General features: G+C 54.2%; 1 long non-coding RNA gene across 2 annotated transcripts; it reads left to right on the top strand.

The window, feature by feature from the left end:
* The first annotated feature begins 897 nt into the window (after positions 1-897).
* On the top strand, positions 898-18,976 carry LOC135188757 (uncharacterized). Of its 2 annotated transcripts, none has more exons than XR_010307820.1 (4): positions 898-1,209; positions 2,398-2,479; positions 5,188-5,508; positions 18,281-18,976. It is a non-coding gene; the product is annotated as an uncharacterized LOC135188757 (long non-coding RNA). The 2 variants fall into 2 exon arrangements; XR_010307821.1 differs by lacking the exon at positions 18,281-18,976 and adding an exon at positions 10,817-11,128.
* The last annotated feature ends 273 nt before the right edge of the window (positions 18,977-19,249 follow it).

The raw sequence follows: 19,249 nt of genomic DNA, 5'->3' as shown, positions 1-19,249 counted from the left end.
CAATAGGCCTGGGGCAAAAAGGGAGCAAGGAAATGCATTCCCATGAAAGCCAGGAGGACACCAACGAGAGCAGCTCCCATCTTTGTAGCAAGGTGGACACATCCATTGCTGCCCAGGGAAGTAGTAGAGTCACCATCCCTGGAGGTATTTAAAAGCCACCTGGTTGTGGAGTTGAAAGATGTGGAGCTGAGGGATGTGGAGCTGCAGGGTGCAAAGCTGAAGGATGTGGAGCTGAGGGGTGCAGAGGTGAGGGATGCAGAGCTGAGGGATGTGGAGTTGAGGGGTACAAAGCTGAAGGATGTGGAGCTGAGGGGTGCAGAGCTGAGGGATGTGGAGCTGAGGGATGTGGAGCTGAAGGGTGTGGAGCTGAGCAGTGTGGAGTTGAGGGGTGAAGCTGAGAGGTGCAAAGCTGAAGGATGTGGAGCTGAGGGGTGTGGAGCTGAGGGGTGAGGAGCTGAGGGGTGAGGAGCTGAAGGATGCGGAGCTGAAGGGTGCGGAGCTGAAGGATACGGAGCTGAGGGGTGCAAAGCTGAAGGATGTGGAGCTGAAGGGTGCAAAGCTGAGGGGTGTGGAGCTGAGCGGTGCGGAGCTGAGGGGCGCGGAGCTGGGGGATGCGGAGCTGGGGGATGCGGAGCTGAAGGATGTGGAACTGAGGTGTGCGGAGCTGAGGGGTGCGGTTTAGTGGCAGTGGCTTGGTAGCAGCAGAGGGATTGTGAGCCCTGGGCGAGCAGTTTTGCCACGGGGATCTCAAAGATCTCCCCCCGTCTCAACAGGTGTCTGCCTCTAACTGCTGGCACCTGCCTGGCTTGGGCAGGTCTCCCCTAAATTAGCCTCATTAGCAGGGGATAAAAGGAGAGGCTCAGCTGGGGTTGGACCTTTCTGCCTTGCGCTGGGAGCGGTGGCTCGGAGCTGCAGCAGCCCGGGAGCGCCTGCGGTGTCACACGGACGCTAAAGGTACTTTTCTCCTCTTCTCACCCACCTGTAGGGCTTCAACCGAGCAGAAAACTTCAGGAAGACTTCTTTTGTCGTCTTCGGGAGAGACAGATGTCCTGATGCGTGCCTGCGGACCCCCCCGAGCATCCCTGGCTGTCGCCTCCCCGGGCCGTTGCCGGCGGCTGTGGGTGCGGGACACGCCGCGACTGCCCTCTAGTGGCCCTGGGACCGGGAAAAGGACCGCTCCCGGCGCCGGGAATGCGCCGCTCCTGCTCGGTACTGTCGCCCTGCATCTCCCGTGGGTTGGGTCCCGGGAGGAAGAGCTGGATTTGAGGTGGTTTTCCCACGGTTTAGGTGTCAATACACCTGGCTGGCGGACCCCGGGCAGGGCTGGTGTCCGCTTGTGCCTCCTGCTTGGTGGCTTCCCGAACACAGGAGTTAGGGGTTGGAAGGGACCCAAAGAGATCACCCAGTGCAAGCCCTCTGCCACAGCAGGATCACCTGGGACAGGTCTTGAAAGTCACCAGAGAAGGAGACTCCAAAACCTGCCTGGGCAGCCTGCGGCAGGGCTCTGTCACCCTTACAGGAAAGAAGCTTTGCCTCACGTTGAGATGGAGCTTCCTATGTTCTAGTTGGTGTCTGCTGTCCCTTGTCACAGCATGTCAGGGCTTGGAAGGGACTCAAAGAGATCATCAAATCCAGCCCCCCCCCCCCCCCCCGCCAGAGCAGGACCAGACAATCCAGCTCAGAGCACACAGGAACAGATCCAGACAGGGCTTGAAAGGTTCCAGAGAAGGAGACTCCACAACCTCTCTGGGCAGCCTGTGCCAGGGCTCTGGGACCCTTAGAGTCAAGAAGTTCCCCTTGTGTTGTGCTGGAACCTCCTGTGCTGCAGCTTCCATCCATTGCTCCTTGTCCTCTTCCAGGGAGCAGTGAGCAGAGCCTGTTCCCCCCTCCTGACCCCCAGCCCTCAGATAGTTATAGACATTGATTAGATCCCCTCTCAGTCTTCTCTGCTCCAGCCTAAGCAGCCCCAGGTCCCCCAGCCTCTCCTCATCAGGCAGTGCTCCAGTCCCCTCATCATCCTCATGGCCTTCCCTTGGACTCTGTCGGGCTCAAGGCCCCAGGCTACCCACTCTTGGCAGAGCACTGTGGTTTGGTGTCCTCTCCACATCTGCTTGGAGGTATCTGGGACCTTGGGCTCTTCCTGGAGGCTCTGCCTGGCTTTGCAGTGCAGAGACCACTCACATGTCCCCTTCCACAGGCTGGCTGGAGGGAGCCTTAGCTCTGGTGCTGTGGTGAGGGGCCAGGACAGCCACATCTCCAGCTGGGTGCTGGGCACACCCTGTGCCTGCATCTCTCTCCTGGAGAGAACAAGGCTGAGGCAGCTCAGTGTCTAGAGCTGTGTCTGGTTTTTGTCCCTCAGGCTGAGCTCTGTGGGACTCTGCTCTGTGTTTTGTGCAGGACTCAGAAGGAGCCAATCTCTTTCTCTGGCTCCCACCTGAAAGCAGCACCTCTGCAGGAGCCTCCAGCACCCCAAGCACAGGTACTTAATGGGCTGCCCAAGCCCTGCAGACCCTCTCTTTCTCTGCAGTACTGAAGCCCAGGGAGGTGCCTTTGCCTTTAGATCCCTCTCAAAGCCCACTTTGATGGTGTGCCAACCCTCTGAGCATGGCTGAGGGCTCCTGTCCTGCTTGTCAGCCCAGATGGGGCCTGTTAGCTGAGCCCTGGAGCACAAAAGGAGCTGTGTGGCTGCTGTTTGCCCTGCAGGAGCTGGGAGGAAACTTGGCAAGGAGGGAAAGAAAATACCACCTTGGAATCTACTGGGAAGACCAAGAGTTTTGTGGAGCTGCTCTCAAGCTGAGAACAGAGAGAGACTTGATTGTGAGCAACTGCAGAAGTGATGTGGGCACTTCCCAGGACCATAGCATGGTAGGGATTGGAGAGGACCTCTGAAGACCATAAAAAGGATGGTTTAGGTTGGAAGAAAGGTTTTAGGAGGTTAAATATCACCCAGCTGCAACCTCCCTGCCATAGGGAGGGACATCTTCCACTAGACCAGGTGGCTCAAGGCTTCATCCAGCCTGGCCTAATCATTTATGGGCAGTTTGGAGTAAAAGGCAGGAAGGATCCTGGGTTGGGACTTGCTTTTTACAGCTCCTCAGGGGTCTCTTGTGAGACACTCCCAGGCTGAGCTTGCCTGAAGGGTGTTTGTTGGTGGTGTTTGCCAAGGCATGTGGGAAGCAGAGGGGCACAAGGCCACAGAATTGGTTTGTGCACCTTCTACAATAGCTCTGTGGGCAGAGTAAGAGCAAAAAACACCTTGTAAGAGCTCTGGAGCTGAGGATGGGTCCGAAGTGAATTAGCCCAGCTGCAAGCCATTCTCAGGAGCTGCTTGCACAAACTCTTGCCACCAAAAGTCTATATAATTTTATGACCCTGCTCTATCCATCAGGATGCTCATAAGGTGAAGCTATGACCCAGGTTTAAGTAATGAGCTCTGACAGGTTGTAGATTTTTGGTGGTGATTATGGCAGGTGTCATAAAGCACCAAGCTGCAGGCAATAATCCCTGGGAAACATATTGCCCCAGGGTGTCCTGTTACCATCATGAAATTGAATTCCAAGTGCAGGGGTGGGGGGAAAAAAGAGAGGGAACATTCCAGAGCATTCCCTGTAAGGAGAGGCTGAGGGAGCTGAGGGTGTGCAGCCTGCAGAAGAGGAGGCTCAGGGCAGAGCTCATTGCTGTCTGCAGGGAGGCTGTAGCCAGGTGGGGTTGGGCTCTGCTGCCAGGCACCCAGCAATAGAATGAGGGAACACAGCCTCAAGCTGTGCCAGGGGAGGTCTAGGCTGGATGTTAGGTGGAAGTTGTTGTCAGAGAGAGTGATTGGCATTGGAATGGGCTGCCCAGGGAGGTGGTGGAGTGGCTGTGGCTGGAGGTGTTGAATCCAAGCCTGGCTGGGGCACTTAGTGCCATGGTCTGGTTGGTTGGGCAGGGCTGGGTGCTAGGTTGGGCTGGCTGAGCTTGGAGCTCTCTTCCAACTTGCTTGATTCTGTGTGTGCTGGAGGTGGAGGTATGGGACAACTGTCAGGAAACCACCAAACTTCCAGCCCAAACTGGTAGGATCATTTCTGTCCTGTGCAAACAGCCTCTCAGCCACCCCACCTCCTACTCACAGCCTGGCCTTAGCTGATGTTAATGCTACAGCCAGGACCTCCAGAGAAGCAGTTTTGCCTTGGGAGCTGCAGCCTGCTCACCAAACAACTTGTTCAGGGCCTCTGGCCTCATTTCACAGGACCACAGAATTAAGCAGGTTGGAAAAGACCTCCAAGGTCATTGACTCCAACCTAGCACCTTCTAATTAACTAACCCATGGCACTAAGTGCCTCACCCATCCTCCTCTTAAACACCTTCAGGCACAGAGACTCCACCACCTCCCTGGGCAGCCCATTCCAGTGCCAATCACTCTCTCTAGCAACAACTTCCTCCTCACATCCAGCCTAGACCTCCCCTGGCACAGCTTGAGGCTGTGTCCCCTTGTTCTGGTGCTGGGTGCCTGGCAGCAGAGCCCAACCCCACCTGGCTACAGCCTCCCTGCAGGCAGCTGCAGACAGCAATGAGCTCTGCCCTGAGCCTCCTCTGCCGCAGGCTGCACCCCCCCAGCTCCCTCAGCCTCTCCTCACAGGGCTGTGCTCCAGGCCCCTCCCCAGCCTTGGCTGCATTGAGCAGGATGCTGCACAAGAGACCTCCCAGAGTCCCTTCTGAGCTGATCCCTTCTGTGACCCTAGAGGGGCACTGTGCATGTTGGGGGGAGTTAGGAGCAGAGGTTGCCTCCCATGGCTGTGAGGTCTCATCCATGAGCAGAGCACTGGCACCAGAACAAGGGAAGAGTTGTTACATTTCTTTCTCCCCCCTCTCTCAGCCTCATTCGTGTTAGATAAGGGATGGAAAGAGCCAGAAGTTTGTGGGAGGGCTTTGACCACCACCAGGCATGTGACATGGAGACACTTTCTGTCCCCCATGTGTGAGCTGTAACCCAACACTTGCCAAGTCACCAAATGGGTTGTCTGCAGCTGGGTAGATAGTCCCTGACTATCTGCTAGGAGCTGAGGATTGCCACCTGCCTTCTGCCCACCAGCTCCCATAGGACCAGGCTTGAGGAGCCACACACCAGGGCATTCCTTTCCTTTCCTCTTTCCCCCAGGCTCCAGAAAATACATGCAACAAAGAATTGCCTCTTTTCCCTTCCCCCAGGCTGTGACAGGGGCTGCCCAGTAAAGACCTTGTGGATTGAGGACCAGAATGTGCCTTCTACCATCCCACAATGTCTGTGATGTTCCACAGGATCCAGGCTGCAAATGTTTGGCTTTCTAGGACAAAGGTTTCTCACTACTTCCATTTCCTTGGCTCTTCTATCACCTGCTTTATGTTTTGACTCAGAATCATGGATGGAACTGAGTGGCTTTTCCTCCTCCTTTCCTTCTGGGAACAGAAAAGGAGGCTGAGACATTCCAGTCACTTGGAAGCAGCTCCAGCAGCAGCAGGGAAGTGATGGTGCCACTCCACTCTGCCCTGGTGAGGTTGCACCTTGAATACTGGGTTCAGTTTTGGGCCCTTCAATCCAAGAAAGACATTGAGGGGCAGGGACTTGTCCAGAGAAGGGCTGCAAAGCTGGAGAAGGGTCTGGAGAACAGGGCTGGAGAGGAGCAGCTGAGGGAACTGGGGCTGTTTAGCTTGCAGAAGAGGGGGCTGAGAGGAGACCTCATTGCTCTCAGCCTCAAAGAAGGTTGCAGTGAAGTGAAGGTTGAGCTCTTCTCCCTGGTATCAGGTGATAGGAGAGGAAATTGGCCTGAGATTGTGCCAGGGGAGAGTTAGGTTGGAGAGGAGGAAAGATTTGTTTGCTGCAAGAGTGGTGAGGGATTGGCACAGGCTGCCCAGGGAGGTGGTGGAGTCCCCAACCCTGGAGGTGTTCCAGAAACCTGTGGCCATGGCACTTGGGGCTGTGGTTTGGTGGCCATGGTGGTGGGCAGAAGAGGAGGCTCAGGGCAGAGCTCATGGCTGTCTGCAACTACCTGAAGGCTGTAGCCAGGTGGGGTTGGGCTCTGCTGCCAGGCACCCAGCAACAGAACAAGGGGACACAGTCTCAAGCTGTGCCAGGGCAGGTCTAGGCTGGATGTTGTTAGGAAGTTGTTGTCAGAGAGAGTGATTGGCATTGGAATGGGCTGCCCAGGGAGGTGGTGGAGTCTGTCCCTGGAGGTGTTTAAGAGGAGGCTGGGTGAGGCCCTTAGTGCCATGGGTTAGCTAATTAGAAGGTGTCAGGTGCTAGGGTGGACTCAATGATCCTGGAGGTCTTTTCCAACCTGCTCAGTTCCATGGCTCTGTGACTTGCCCAGCCCTAGCTTTGCAGTCACCCAGGCTAACTGCCCTGGCCATGTGCTGCAGCATTGGGGCTCAGTGATTCTCAGCTTTCTGGGCAAGGAAAAGGGTGGTCCCTTCGAGACAGCTCAGGGTTGAACCAAGGTTGGATCCCATCTCCTGAGGCTCTGCTTGATCTTGATGTTTGAGGCAGCTCCCTGCAAGTAACATGACAGTTGTGCTGTGTCCCATCACATTACCCTCAACATCTCTCTGGTGGGGTTTGGTGCTGAGCAGATATCTGAGCAGCCAAGCATGTGGCTGGCTTTTTGATGTTTCAAGTGCCTGCTTTTGCCTGGGGTGGGGCTGGGTGGGTGTGGATTTTCTGTGCAGCACTTGGGGAGGCTGAACAGTGAAGCATTAACCTCCTTGTTGCACGCAGAAGCAGCATTCAAAACTGGTTCAAGGTGAAAGGGAACATTGGGAATGTGAATGATTTCCACTCCCCCCCACCCCCCCCCAGCATCAACAAAGTCCTGTGGAAAACAAATGAATGCTCTTGTGGAATGGCACTGCTGGTGAGGCCATCGAGTGCTGTGTCCTGTTCTGGGATCCTCAATTCAAGAGAGATGTTGAGGTGCTGGAAGGTGTTTGGAGAAGGGCAGCAAGGCTGGGGAGGGGCCTGGAGCACAGCCCTGTGAGGAGAGGCTGAGGGAGCTGGGGGTGTGCAGCCTGCAGCAGAGGAGGCTCAGGGCAGAGCTCATTGCTGTCTGCAGCTGCCTGCAGGGAGGCTGTAGCCAGGTGGGGTTGGGCTCTGCTGCCAGGCAGCCAGGGCCAGAACAAGGGGACACAGCCTGAATCTGTGCCAGGGCAGGTCTAGGCTGGATGTGAGGTGGAAGTTGTTGCTAGAGAGAGTGATTGGCATTGGAATGGGCTGCCCAGGGTGGTGGTGGAGTCACCATCCCTGGAGGTGTTGAAGCCAAGCCTGGCTGGGGCACTTAGTGCCATGGTCTGGTTGCTTGGGCAGGGCTGGGTGCTAGGTTGGGCTGGATGAGCTTGGAGGCCTCCTCTAACCTGCTTGATTCTATTACACAAGGATGATTTTTTTTTCCCTGTGAGGGTATCAGAGCCTTGGCACAGGCTGCCCAGGGGGGTTGTGGAGTCTCCCTCTCTGGAGATACTCAGAACCCACCTGGCTGTGTTCCTGTGTGATCTGCTCTCAGTGCTCCTGCTCTGGCAGGAGGGTTGGACTGGCTGAGCTTTGGAGGTCCCTTCCAGCCCCTGCCATTCTGTGATTCCATGATGATTCTATGACACTGTGGGGACAGGCTGAGAGAGTTGGGGTTGTTCAGCCTGGAGAAGAGAAGGTTCCAGGGAGACCTTTGAGCAATCCTCCAATACCTGAAGGGGGCTTCTGTGAAAACAAGCTTTTAGAATCCAAAATGGAGCTTTCCCAGCTTTAAGCAAGAATCATGTCTGACAGGGAGCCTCTGATGAGCCAGCTTGAAATGGGCAGTGAACACAGATTCCACAGCATGCCAGGTGGGAAGAGACCTCAAGGAGCATCTAACACAACCTTTCAGGGCATGATCATCACCAGAGCATCTGCCTGCAGTCACCTCACTCAGTCTCCCCAACCTACAGTGGATCACAGCAGTGCACAAGGCCCTTTTGACCCTGGAATCCTTCTCTTTCCCCCTCCCAACCATTGCCTGGCCTCAGTTACAGCCTGCTTGCTCTCAGAGGAGCGCTTCAGGTGGTGACAAAGCCCTTGGCAAAGCACCATCCTGCCAGCCCCTCAGAGCCAACATCTCCTCAGCTTCTGCCCTAATGAGAGCAAATTTTTTGTCCAAACATTCAAGGCAAGGAGGTGCCTTCTCCTGCCCCCCCCCTGCTGGGGTTAATGTTCTTGTCCACTTGGCTCTGCTTGGAAATCAAACCGAGGGCGCTCGCTCCTTTTAATGAGAGCTGACAGTGGCTCCAGCACTTCAGAAGGGAATTAGGGAAGGAGGGATGGCTGCAGAGCCTGTCTCTTAGCCATCAGCCCTTCTGCCCTGGGATCAAAGGCCACCTACCTGCTGCTGAGCACCAAATCCCTCCCCACCCCCTGCCCTGGGATATCTCCTCTGGCTGTCATGCCTTATGCAGCGCAGCGCAGGGCTGTGTGTGCCTAGGGAGGATGGATGGGGCAAGAAGGGTCTAAAGATGCAAAGAGTGAGTAAATGCCAGAAGGATGGAGCCAAGATCTCCTGGATGATGCCCCATGACAGGACAAGGGGTGATGGGTGGAAGCTGAGGCATAAGAAGTGGCATAGAATGGTTTAGGTTGGAAGGGACCTCAAGGATCAGCCAGTTCCAAGCCCTCTGCCATAGGTAGGGACACCTCCCATTAGAACAGGTCACTCAAGGCCTTATCCAACCTGGTCCTGAGCACCTCCAGGGAGGTTGTGGAGCACAGAATCCCCCAATGTGATCTTTGATCACATTGGGGGATTCTGTGCTCCACAACCTCCCTGCCCAACCTGTGCCAATGTCTCACCACCTTCACTCCCTGTGCTCCACAACCTCCCTGCCCAACCTGTGCCAATGTCTCACCACCCTCACTGCAAACAACTTCTTCCTACCATCCACTTTCAATCTCCCCTGGGCTGAGTGATAAGCTGGGACTAGCTGAGCTTGGAGATATCTTCCAACCTGCTTGATTCTGTGAACATCCATCCAGGGAAATGTGGTGGAGAGGATTTGAAGTGAATGAAGAGCTTTGAAGTTTTCAGCAGGACCTTTTTTTTTTTCCCCTTTTGGATGTTTGGGATAATGCTTTGAGGGTTTCTTCTTAGGTATTATCAAATCTTTCCTTTAGAAACCCTCTCCCCCCCCCCAGAAAAAAAAACATCTCTTCAGCTTTGCCAGAAAAGCAAAGAGCTAAACTCATTCTTGCCTCTGCCTCAGGATAGGTTTGATTAGAAATGACAAAAAAAAAAATATGGGGCAAAAAGGTGAATTTTTAATCCCATTTTAAAAGGCCTTTACCCATGAGTGAGCTTTTCCTTTTGAAGTGCTGCAGTCAGCTTCCTCTGCAGGCTGCTGGGAGCAATGGCTCCTTAGAGGGGGAGGTGGCTGAGGAGCCCCCCAGACAAAGCTTTCATGCTGATCCCTCAGAGCAGCTGACATTGAGCAGTGGTGCTAGGGGCAGGATGCCACAGCTCTGGCTGCTTAGGCTGAGCTGGTCTGGACCATGAGATATGATCAGGAAAGTCATTTGCTGGAGTCATAGGATTGTTTGGGTTGGAAAAGACCTCTGAGACCAACCACCCCTGAGACCACTGTGTCCAACCACCCCTGAGACCACTGTGTCCAACCACCCCTGAGACCACTGTGTCCAACCATAGACCCAACCCCACCATAGTCACTGAGCCATGTCCCCAAGTGCCATGGCCACAGGGTTCTTGACCTCCTCCAGGCATGGGGACTCCAGCACCTCTCTGGGCAGCCTCTGCCAATCCTTTACCACTCTTGCAACAAAGAAATTTTTCCTTCTCCCCAACCTAACCCTCCCCTGGCACAATTTCAGGCCAATGCCTCTCAACCTATTACCTGATACTAGGGAGAAGAGCCCAACCCCCCCCTCACTGCAACTTCCTTTCAGGCTGAGGTCTCCCCTCAGCCCCCTCTTCTGCAAGGTAAACACCCCCAGTTCCCTGAGCTGCACCTCCCCAGCCCTGTTCTCCAGCCCCTCCCCCAGCTTTGCTGCCCTTCTCTGGATATACTCTCATAGTAAGGGGCCCAAAACTGAACCCAGTATTCAAGGTGCAGAATGCCAGGGCACTTCTTGGTGCTCTGAAGGCTGAGTGGGATACAGGCAAAAAAACTGTTTGGGATTGGCAGAGGCTGCCCAGGGAGGTGCTGGAGTCCCCATCCCTGGGGGTGTTCAAGAAACCTGTGGCCATGGCACTTTGGCACATGGCTTAATGGCCATGGTGGGGTTGGGTTGCTGGTTGGACTGGATGATCTTGGAGGTCTTTTCCAACCCAAACAATTCAATGGCTTAGGGGAAGCTGACACTCTTGGGAAGTATGTGATGATTTGGGAGTTACTTGCCCCCCCCCCCAACTCTTATGAGATCCCCCAGAGTGGACTCAGCAGGCTGGAAGTTAAGGAATGAAGCTTTATGATTACAGCTCAGCACAAGAGACAAGCAGCTACAGCATTTACAGCTATAGACAAGTTAAAGGTAATACAGAAACACAGCAGCCCTCCCAGAAACCTGAGTCCTCAGGAGGGGCTCCCAACCACCCTTTCCCCATCCTTTCCACCCCTCTACCTTATCCCAGTGTCTGCTTTAGGTGCAAGGTGAGGTTGGAGGATCAGCCAGAGGGGTTAGAAAGCAGCCCAAGGCACCAACTGCAACACTCCTGCTCCTTCCTATCTATGTTCCGTGTCCTTGAGCCTATGAGTGCAGTAGACATCCCCACTCTTTCCTTTTCACAGCCTATAATCTAATTTGAACTCATTACAATATTCCAATTAGCCTCAAACTAGCAGAGAAGAACTCAGCCTCGTTTGGTCCTTAGCCCCAGAGAGCAGCAGGACAACGCAAGAGGCGCAGCGGCAGGCAGCCACCAGCTCAAGGCAGCACTAACAACCCGACCCTGCTCATCCATCTCCATCAGTGCTGGGGCTGCTGACAGCACGAGTGGAAACGGTTGGGACCATCACCCTCACCGAGGGCTGGGAGGGGGAGAGTAACCCTTAGGGAGCAGCAAGGCTGCAGCTCTCCAGCTCAGGTCCGCTCAATAAAGAGCGAGCACTAAAACATCTGTCTCCATCAGGAAATCAATTAGATGGGAGGCCTTTGGGCTGCCTTTTCCCTTTTTCTTTCTCTTGCTTCCCTTCCCCTCCTCTTTTTATTTCCATTTTCCAGGCAGATGCCTAAGGTGAGGCTTGTGGAAGCAATTGCTCCGTGAGGTGGTTGCTCTCCTGTTGCTTCCATTCACAGCTAAAGTGCGGCGAAGCTCACGGCTCTGGGGCTTCCTGCTTCTTCTCCATCCCTGCCAGCTGCTGGGGAGGTGGGTGGAGAAAGGCTGGAGCTGGGGAGGTGGTTAGGGTCGTGTGTTTGATGTGCTCACAGCTCGGAGGAGATGCATCAGCCTTGGGGCCAGGCCCAGGCAGCAAAACCCAGAGTGAGGCATCAGCAAAGGAGAAGAGGGTTTGGAAGTGCTGGCTGCAATGTGCTTGGCTTCTGAGCTTGCTTCAGGGGGAGGAGGGGGCTAAATCCTGCTCTGGAGAGGCAGAGCAGCAAGGTAGCTGCTGGTCCTGTGCTGGAAGCCATGGGGCAGCAGGAGGGGTATGGCAGTAAAAGGCTGAGCAGGGTGGTTTGGGTGAGATGTGCTGGTGAGTGGGCAGGAGGAGGCCTTCAGCATCTGAAGGGGGCTACAGAAAGGTTGGAGAGGGACTAATGATAAAGACCTGTGGTGATAGGACAGGGGCAGTGGTTTGAAACTGGAGCAGGGTGAATTTAGATTGGGCAGCAGGAAGAAGTTCTTTACTCTGAGGGTGGTGAGACACTGGAAGGAGTTGCCCAGAGCAGTTGTAGATACTTCATCCCTGGAAGTGTTTAAAGCCCAGGCTGGATGAGGCTTGGAGCAACATGGTCTGGTGAGAGGTGTCCCTGTCTGTGGCAGGTGGGGTGGAATGAGGGAATCTTTAAAGTCCCTTCCAATTGAGGCCATCCTATGATTTCCCTTGACATGCCAAAGATGCCTTGTGGCAGATTTGGCTTCTCCCAAGCTTTTCCTCAGCTCCCATCTGCAGCTGGTTGCAGCCTCATCGCTGCCAGGGACTCCAGGACCTCAGTTCCATCTTCTCCTAGTCAAAGACAATGCAGCTTCATTCTAGCAGTGATGTTGTAACCCCTTGAGGTCCTTCTCCAGCCCTTCCTCACTTCATCTTTGCAAGCATTGCCTATGGCAGGGTGTTGGAAATAAATGATCTTCAAGGTCCCTTCCTACCAAAACCATTCTGTCCTCTCAGGTCCCTTCCTACCAAAACCATTCTGTCCTCTCAGGTCCCTTCCTACCAAAACCATTCTGTCCTCTCAGGTCCCTTCCTACCAAAACCATTCTGTCCTCTCAGGTCCCTTCCTACCAAAACCATTCTGTCCTCTCAGGTCCCTTCCTACCAAAACCATTCTGTCCCCTCAGGTCCCTTCCTACCAAAACCATTCTGTCCTCTCAGGTCCCTTCCTACCAAAACCATTCTGTCCTCTCAGGTCCCTTCCTACCAAAACCATTCTGTCCTCTCAGGTCCCTTCCTACCAAAACCATTCTGTCCTCTCAGGTCCCTTCCTACCAAAACCATTCTGTCCTCTCAGGTCCCTTCCTACCAAAACCATTCTGTCCTCTCAGGTCCCTTCCTACCAAAACCATTCTGTCCTCTCAGGTCCCTTCCTACCAAAACCATTCTGTCCTCTCAGGTCCCTTCCTACCAAAACCATTCTGTCCTCTCAGGTCCCTTCTTACCAAAACCATTCTGTCCTCTCAGGTCCCTTCTTACCAAAACCATTCTGTCCTCTCAGCCACTGTTCTGGTCTCCCTTGTGCATTTTCAGCATCCACCCAAATAATCCAATCACAGAACTGTTAATGTTGGAAGAGACCATTGAGATCAAGTCCAACTACTTGCCTGGAGCACACAAACTCATCTTGCTCAGTGCAGCAAGAACCACCCAAGCCAGTGCTTGGTTAATAGTTGGACCTGATGATCTTAAAGCTCTATTCCATCCAAGGCAGTCCTATGATTCTACACACCCTACCCAGATGCAGCCCTTGATATATCATCTGTCCCTTTGAACAATCTCAGGTCGACTGGGGTAGGTTCATTTATCTTCCCTCTGAGCAGGAAAGGAGCAGATTCTCTCCAGTCTGGTTTCCAGATGTCATGGCAGTACCTGGCAGGCAGAGGTGATGCATCCCCTCGGGTCTGGAGAGCACAGGGTGCTCCTGCAAACAGCAACCAGCAGAAGCACAGAGGTGTGCTTGGGCTGTTCACAGACCTGCTCCACCCTAACAATGTCATGAGCTGCGGTGTGGAAGGGATCAGCCCCATCTCCTGGTGGGATTTAGCACCCATCAGCCCAGCTGGCACAACCAGCGTGGTCCTTACCTCAAGTGTTACCTAAATAAGTTCTCTGCCTCAACAGCTCAGGCTGCTGGAGTTAAGAGTGTGATCATTAAGGCTTTAGCTACCAAGAGATACCTCAGCTGCTTTTAACCCTCTGGACATCCTCTGAGATCTCCCAGATGCCAGATTGGGGCTTCTTAGCCTGCAAGAGGCTGTCAGGCTTAAATGTTCCACCACCTCAGGTGAATCACAGAGTGGTTTAGGTTGGAAGAGACCTCAAAGCTCAGCCAGTTCCAACCCCCTGCCATAGGCAGGGACACCTTCCATTGGAACAGGTTGCTCAAAGCCTCATCCAACCTGGTCCTGAACACCTCCAGGGAGGTTGTGTGTGTGTTCTGTTGCTGAGTGCCTGGCAGCAGAGCCCAACCCCACCTGGCTACAGCCTCACTTCAGGCAGCTGCAGACAGCAATGAGCTCTGCCCTGAGCCTCCTCTTCTGCAGGCTGCACACCCCCAGCTCCCTCAGCCTCTCCTCACAGGGCTCTGCTCCAGGCCCCTCCCCAGCTTCATTGCCCTGCTCCTGAATCCAACAATTTTTTTGTCTGCACATAGCTTAAAAGTCTACATCTGATGGTTGAAGAGCAAAAGGCAAAGTAAACATCCTCCACCTTCTCCATCCATCCCTTTCCAGCCCATTGAATTTGTTACAAGTTGCAAGGCTCCACAGAGATACCTGAGGAGGGATCCATAATTGGAGATTGTTTGACCTCACCTAGAGTCCTGTATGCAGTTCTGGAGCCCCCAGCACAAGCAGGATATGGAACTGTTGGAGCCAGTGCAGAGGAGGGCCACGAGGATGCTGAGAGGGCTGCAGCAGCTCTGCTCTGAGGACAGGCTACAAGAGTTGGGGCTCTGCAGCCTGGAGAAGAGAAGGCTTGGAGGAGACCTTGCAGTGGCCTTCCAGGATCTGAAGGGGGCTAGAGGAGGGCTGGGGAGGGACTATTGACAAGGTCTGGTAAGGAGAGGAGGAGGAGGGATGGGTTTGAAGTGGCAGAGGGGAGATTGAAAGTGGCTGTTAGCAAAGTATTCTTTACAGTGAGGGTGGTGAGACAGTGGCATAGGTTAAGGGTGGTAAGACACTGGCACAGGTTGCCCAGGGAGGTGTTCAAGTCCAGGTTAGATGAAGCCTTGAACAACTTGTTCTAGGGGGAGATGTCCCTGCCTATGGCAGGAGGTTGGACCTGGCTGAGCTTTGAGGTCCCTTCCAACCTAACCCATTCTCTGACTCTTCTTTCCGGGGGTTAGTGGGGGAGGTCTTAATAAACCAAGCAGGTTTGGGGCTGCCTGCCTGGCGAGTAGCTCCCTCCCAGCCCATCCTGTTTCAATCCCCAACCCCCCCCTCCCCAGCCCGGACAATGTTATTGCAGCCATCAGCTGCAAAACAAAGCAGCTGGCCCCGTTCCCAAGCGCTGCGGAGGTGTGGAAAGTCCACCGGGGGGATTAAGCTGCTCTTACCATCAGTCCTCACTTGTGAAAATACAACCTCCGAAGTTTGCCTGGATGCTGCAGTTTTCAATTGCTTTTGTTTGCTTTTTCAGGCAGGTCTTAAATCAGGTTGTCAGTCAGTTGCCCTTCCTCTCCTCCCCACCTCCTCCTCCTCCTCCCCGTCTTGCCTCTGAGGCAGCTTCCAGGCGCTTTCTAGGAGGACCTGCAATATCTTTGCTCTCACCATTTATTTATGGGGCTTTCCCTTCCTGCCGGTAGGAAAGGAGGTGCCATGTCTCACACATGTGCTCTGCTGCTTCTTGTTCAGGCTCTCCAAAGCGCCATCAGCCTCAGGGTAGCCTTGGGGGAAGGGGGGACCCTGCTTTGGTGCTTGAGGTCTTTGCATCCTAACTCCGACCCACTCTGACTTACTGCTCTGGTGCTTGAGGTCTTTGCATCCTAACTCCAACCCACTCTGACTGCTCTGGTGCTTGAGGTCTTTGCATCCTAACTCCAACCCACTCTGACTTACTGCTCTGGTGCTTGAGGTCTTTGCATCCTAACTCCAACCCACTCTGACTTACTGCTCTGGTGCTTGAGGTCTTTGCATCCTAACTCCAACCCACTCTGACTGCTCTGGTGCTTGAGGTCTTTGCATCCTAACTCCAACCCACTCTGACTTACTGCTCTGGTGCTTGAGGTCTTTGCATCCTAACTCTGACTTAGTGCTTTGGTGCTTGAGGTCTTTGCATCCTAACTCTGACCCACTCTGATTCACTGCTTTGGTGCTTGAGGTCTGTGCATCCTAACTCCGACCCACTCTGACTTACTTCTTTGGTGCTTGAGGTCTTTGCATCCTAATTCTGACCCTCTCTGACTCACTGCTTTGGTGCTTGAGGTCTTTGCATCCTGACTCTGACCCACTCTGACTCACTGCTTTGGTGCTTGAGGTCATAGAATCAGTCAGGATTCCATGAGGGAGCTGGGAGTGTGCAGCCTGCAGCAGAGGAGGCTCAGGGCAGAGCTCATTGCTGTCTACAGCTCTCTGCAGGGAGGCTGCAGCCAGGTGGGGTTGGGCTCTGCTGCCAGGCAAGCAGCAACAGAAGAAGGGGATACAGTCTCAAGTTGGGCTGCCCAGGGAGGTGGTGGAGTCTCTGTGCCTGGAGGTGTTGAAGCCAAGCCTGGCTGGGGCACTTAGTGCCATGGTCTGGTTGGTTGGGCAGGGCTGGGTGCTAGGTTGGGCTGGCTGAGCTTGGAGGTCTCCTCCAACCTGGTTGATGGAATGATTTACATCCTGTTCACTAACACAAGTGTTTGAGGGGATGACTCCTGTGGCAGTGAAGGGACAAAGTGGATCCAGCTCTACAGGAGGTTAGGTGGAAGGGAATATCTCTCTCTTCTGCATTTCTTGCTCCATACACAAACACAGTTGCTCAGCCTCAGCATCCCCAGGATGGGGACATGCCCTGGCTTTTCTCTGCCTTCTTCCTTATCTGAGATGAGAGTTGCCAGCAGCTCAGCACTGAGCTCCCCCAGGAGCTTGGCCAGAGCTGCAAGCAGCCCTGGCTGCTGACATCATCCCAGCACCATCAGCACACTGAGGCTGGGCTACCTTATTCCAGCCACAGCAGCTTCACCAGAGGAAGCACACAATGGGTGGGGTTGGAAAGGATCTTAAGGATCATTTAGTTCTGACTTCCCCAGGACAGGCAGAGATCACCTTCCACTACACCAAGCTGCTCAAGGCCTTGTCCAACCTGACCTTGAACACTTCCAGGGAGGAACCAGCTCCTTCAGCCAGCAGCTCTGACCAAACCTCCTGATTTTTTGCTGGAGGTACAAGGGGGAAAGGTATTGCAGAGGCTTCATTAAGCAGATGAAGTCCAAGCCCAGCAACCTCCCCCTCCTTCCTCTAGGTATAAGAGCTGTGATTTAAATTACATGGAGGGGTAGGATTTAGTGGGCTGCTGGGGGTGTGTGGGGGGGGACTTGGCTCACAGATTCCCATATCTGGAAGAGGGTTGTCCTTTGTGTATTGTGTTATGAGACAAAGGTGGAAGAAAACACCTGGAATGCTGAGGCCGGGGGTGGGGGAGAGATGTTGCTGTGGCTGCTTAGGAGATTTGGGCCAGATTTGTAGGGCTCCTTGGAGAGCAACCACCTCTGCCAGGGGGGACTTGCATGCCACGAGTTGGAGAAGTAACTTGATGCCCAGAGAGCTTGGCTGGGGCTTGGCTCCGGAGGAGGGTCAGAAACCTTGGGCTAACCTTTTGATGAGCTCACGCAGAGAAGCTCTGCGGTACCTTCGCTGTGGGGCTGCTGCACCCCAGAGGCAGAGACCTGCTCCAGCTGTCAAGCACAGTCAATCTCTGCCTGTGAGGTGGTGGATTTGCTCCCTGCACGCAGCCAGGACCACCTCCTTTCCCATGTGTTGACAGGACTGCACTCAAGCACCTAAAGATATATAAAAATCTGCCTGCTGGGAAGCAGCTCAGGGCTGAGCTGAGCAGCTGCCTCCTGCTGAGCTCACAGCCCTGCACCTTGCTGGCCTCCTTCACCCACAGCTCAGCCAGGGCTTCATCCTCACCCAGAGCCATGACATCATGGAATCAACCAGGTTGGAAGAGAGCTCCAAGCTCAGCCAGCCCAACCTAGCATCCAGCCCTGGCCAAGCAACCAGACCATGGCACTAAGTGCCCCAGCCAGGCTTGGATTCAACACCTCCAGCCACAAAGACTCCACCACCTCCCTGGGCAGCCCATTCCAATGCCAATCACTCTCTCTGACAACAACTTTCTAACAACATCCAGCCTAGACCTCCCCTGGCACAACTTGAGGCTGTGTCCCCTTGGTCTGTTGCTGGTTGCCTGGCAGCAGAGCCCAACCCCACCTGGCTACAGCCTCCCTGCAGGGAGCTGCAGGCAGCAATGAGCTCTGCCCTGAGCCTCCTCTGCTGCAGGCTGCACACCCCCAGCTCCCTCAGCCTCTCCTCACAGGGCTGTGTTCCAGGCCCCTCCCCAGCCTTGCTGCCCTTCTCTGGGCACCTTCCAGCACCTCAACATCTCTCTTGAACTGAGGAGCCCAGAAATGCCTCAAAAGCCTTAATCCAAACTCAGCTGGAGACCACTGACTTCAGAGAGCTGTGCCTGAGATCTGCTCCTGCAGGTCCAACCCAATCATCACCATGAGAGTGGTGAAACCTGGAATGGGTTGCCCAGGGAGGTGGTTGAGGCCCCATCCCTGGAGGTGTTTGAGGCCAGGCTGGCTGAGGCTGTGTGCAGCCTGCTCTAGGGTAGGGTGTCCCTGGGCATGGCAGGGGGGTTGGAACTGGCTGCTCCTTGTGGTGTCTTCCAACCCTGACTGATTCTATGGCTTTTTATTGTCTTCTAGGCTGTCCTGAGTTCAAACTATACAGGAGGTGTGGGGCTTGGAGGGAGAAGAAGACTACAAGACTCCCCTCCATGTCCCCTGGTGCCACCTCAAAGCCCAGGACTCTCCCAACGCCCTCCCCAAGCCATCACCCACCACTGGATCCACCATTTCTTCCTGTCCCTTTTTCCTTATCATCTGCTGAACCCAACCAGACTCAGGTCAAGTTTCTCCTGAGCTTCTTTTGGGGGCTGGATGAAGGTCCCCAAGCACCAAGGCAGCAGCTGCCTCGTGGCAGAGTGGCTTATTTGAGGGCAGCCACTCTCCTTTATCTCTTTGAAGATTAGGAGGGGGAGCTTTAGCATGTCTTTAAAGTGAAATTTCTCCCCACCCCTCCTTTCTGTTTTATTATGATAATTGATGACCAGCAGGGAAAAAAAAACCCTTCCAACCCCTTTTCTTTTCCTTTATCTCTTAAATATGGTTCTTTCCCCTTAAAAAATGCAATATTTCTTTTAGCTGGGAATATGGATGGGTCTGTGCTGAGCAGGGCTGCCTTGGCCTCATCTGTCAACTTGATGGTGTAAAGCCTCTGTTTTCAGCTGGCATCCAGCATGGATTTCAAAGCTGTGACTCACCCCCTTCTATGCTGCCTTAGGACTGGAAGGGAAGGTAAAGAAGCAGCCAACAAGAAAATCAACATCTTTGGGGCAGCTCAGGACTGAGTTTTCTTTCAGGAGGTCTGGTGTGGGTGTGTGCAGGAGGGGATGTGGTGAGGATAACCTCACAGCTGTCTATAACTACCTGAAGGGAGGCTGTAGCCAGGTGGGGTTGGGCTCTGCTGCCAGGCAACCAGCAACAAGAACAAGGGGATGCAGTCCTGAGTTGTGCCAGGGCAGGTTCAGGATGGATGTTAGGAGGAATTTGTTGGCAGAGAGAGTGATTGGCATTGGAATGGGCTGCCCAGGGAGGTGGTGGAGCCTCCATCCC

This window comes from Pogoniulus pusillus, chromosome 30, assembly GCF_015220805.1.
Source record: "Pogoniulus pusillus isolate bPogPus1 chromosome 30, bPogPus1.pri, whole genome shotgun sequence".
Lineage (NCBI taxonomy): Eukaryota > Metazoa > Chordata > Aves > Piciformes > Lybiidae > Pogoniulus > Pogoniulus pusillus.
This window is presented reverse-complemented; position numbering and strand designations above follow the sequence as displayed.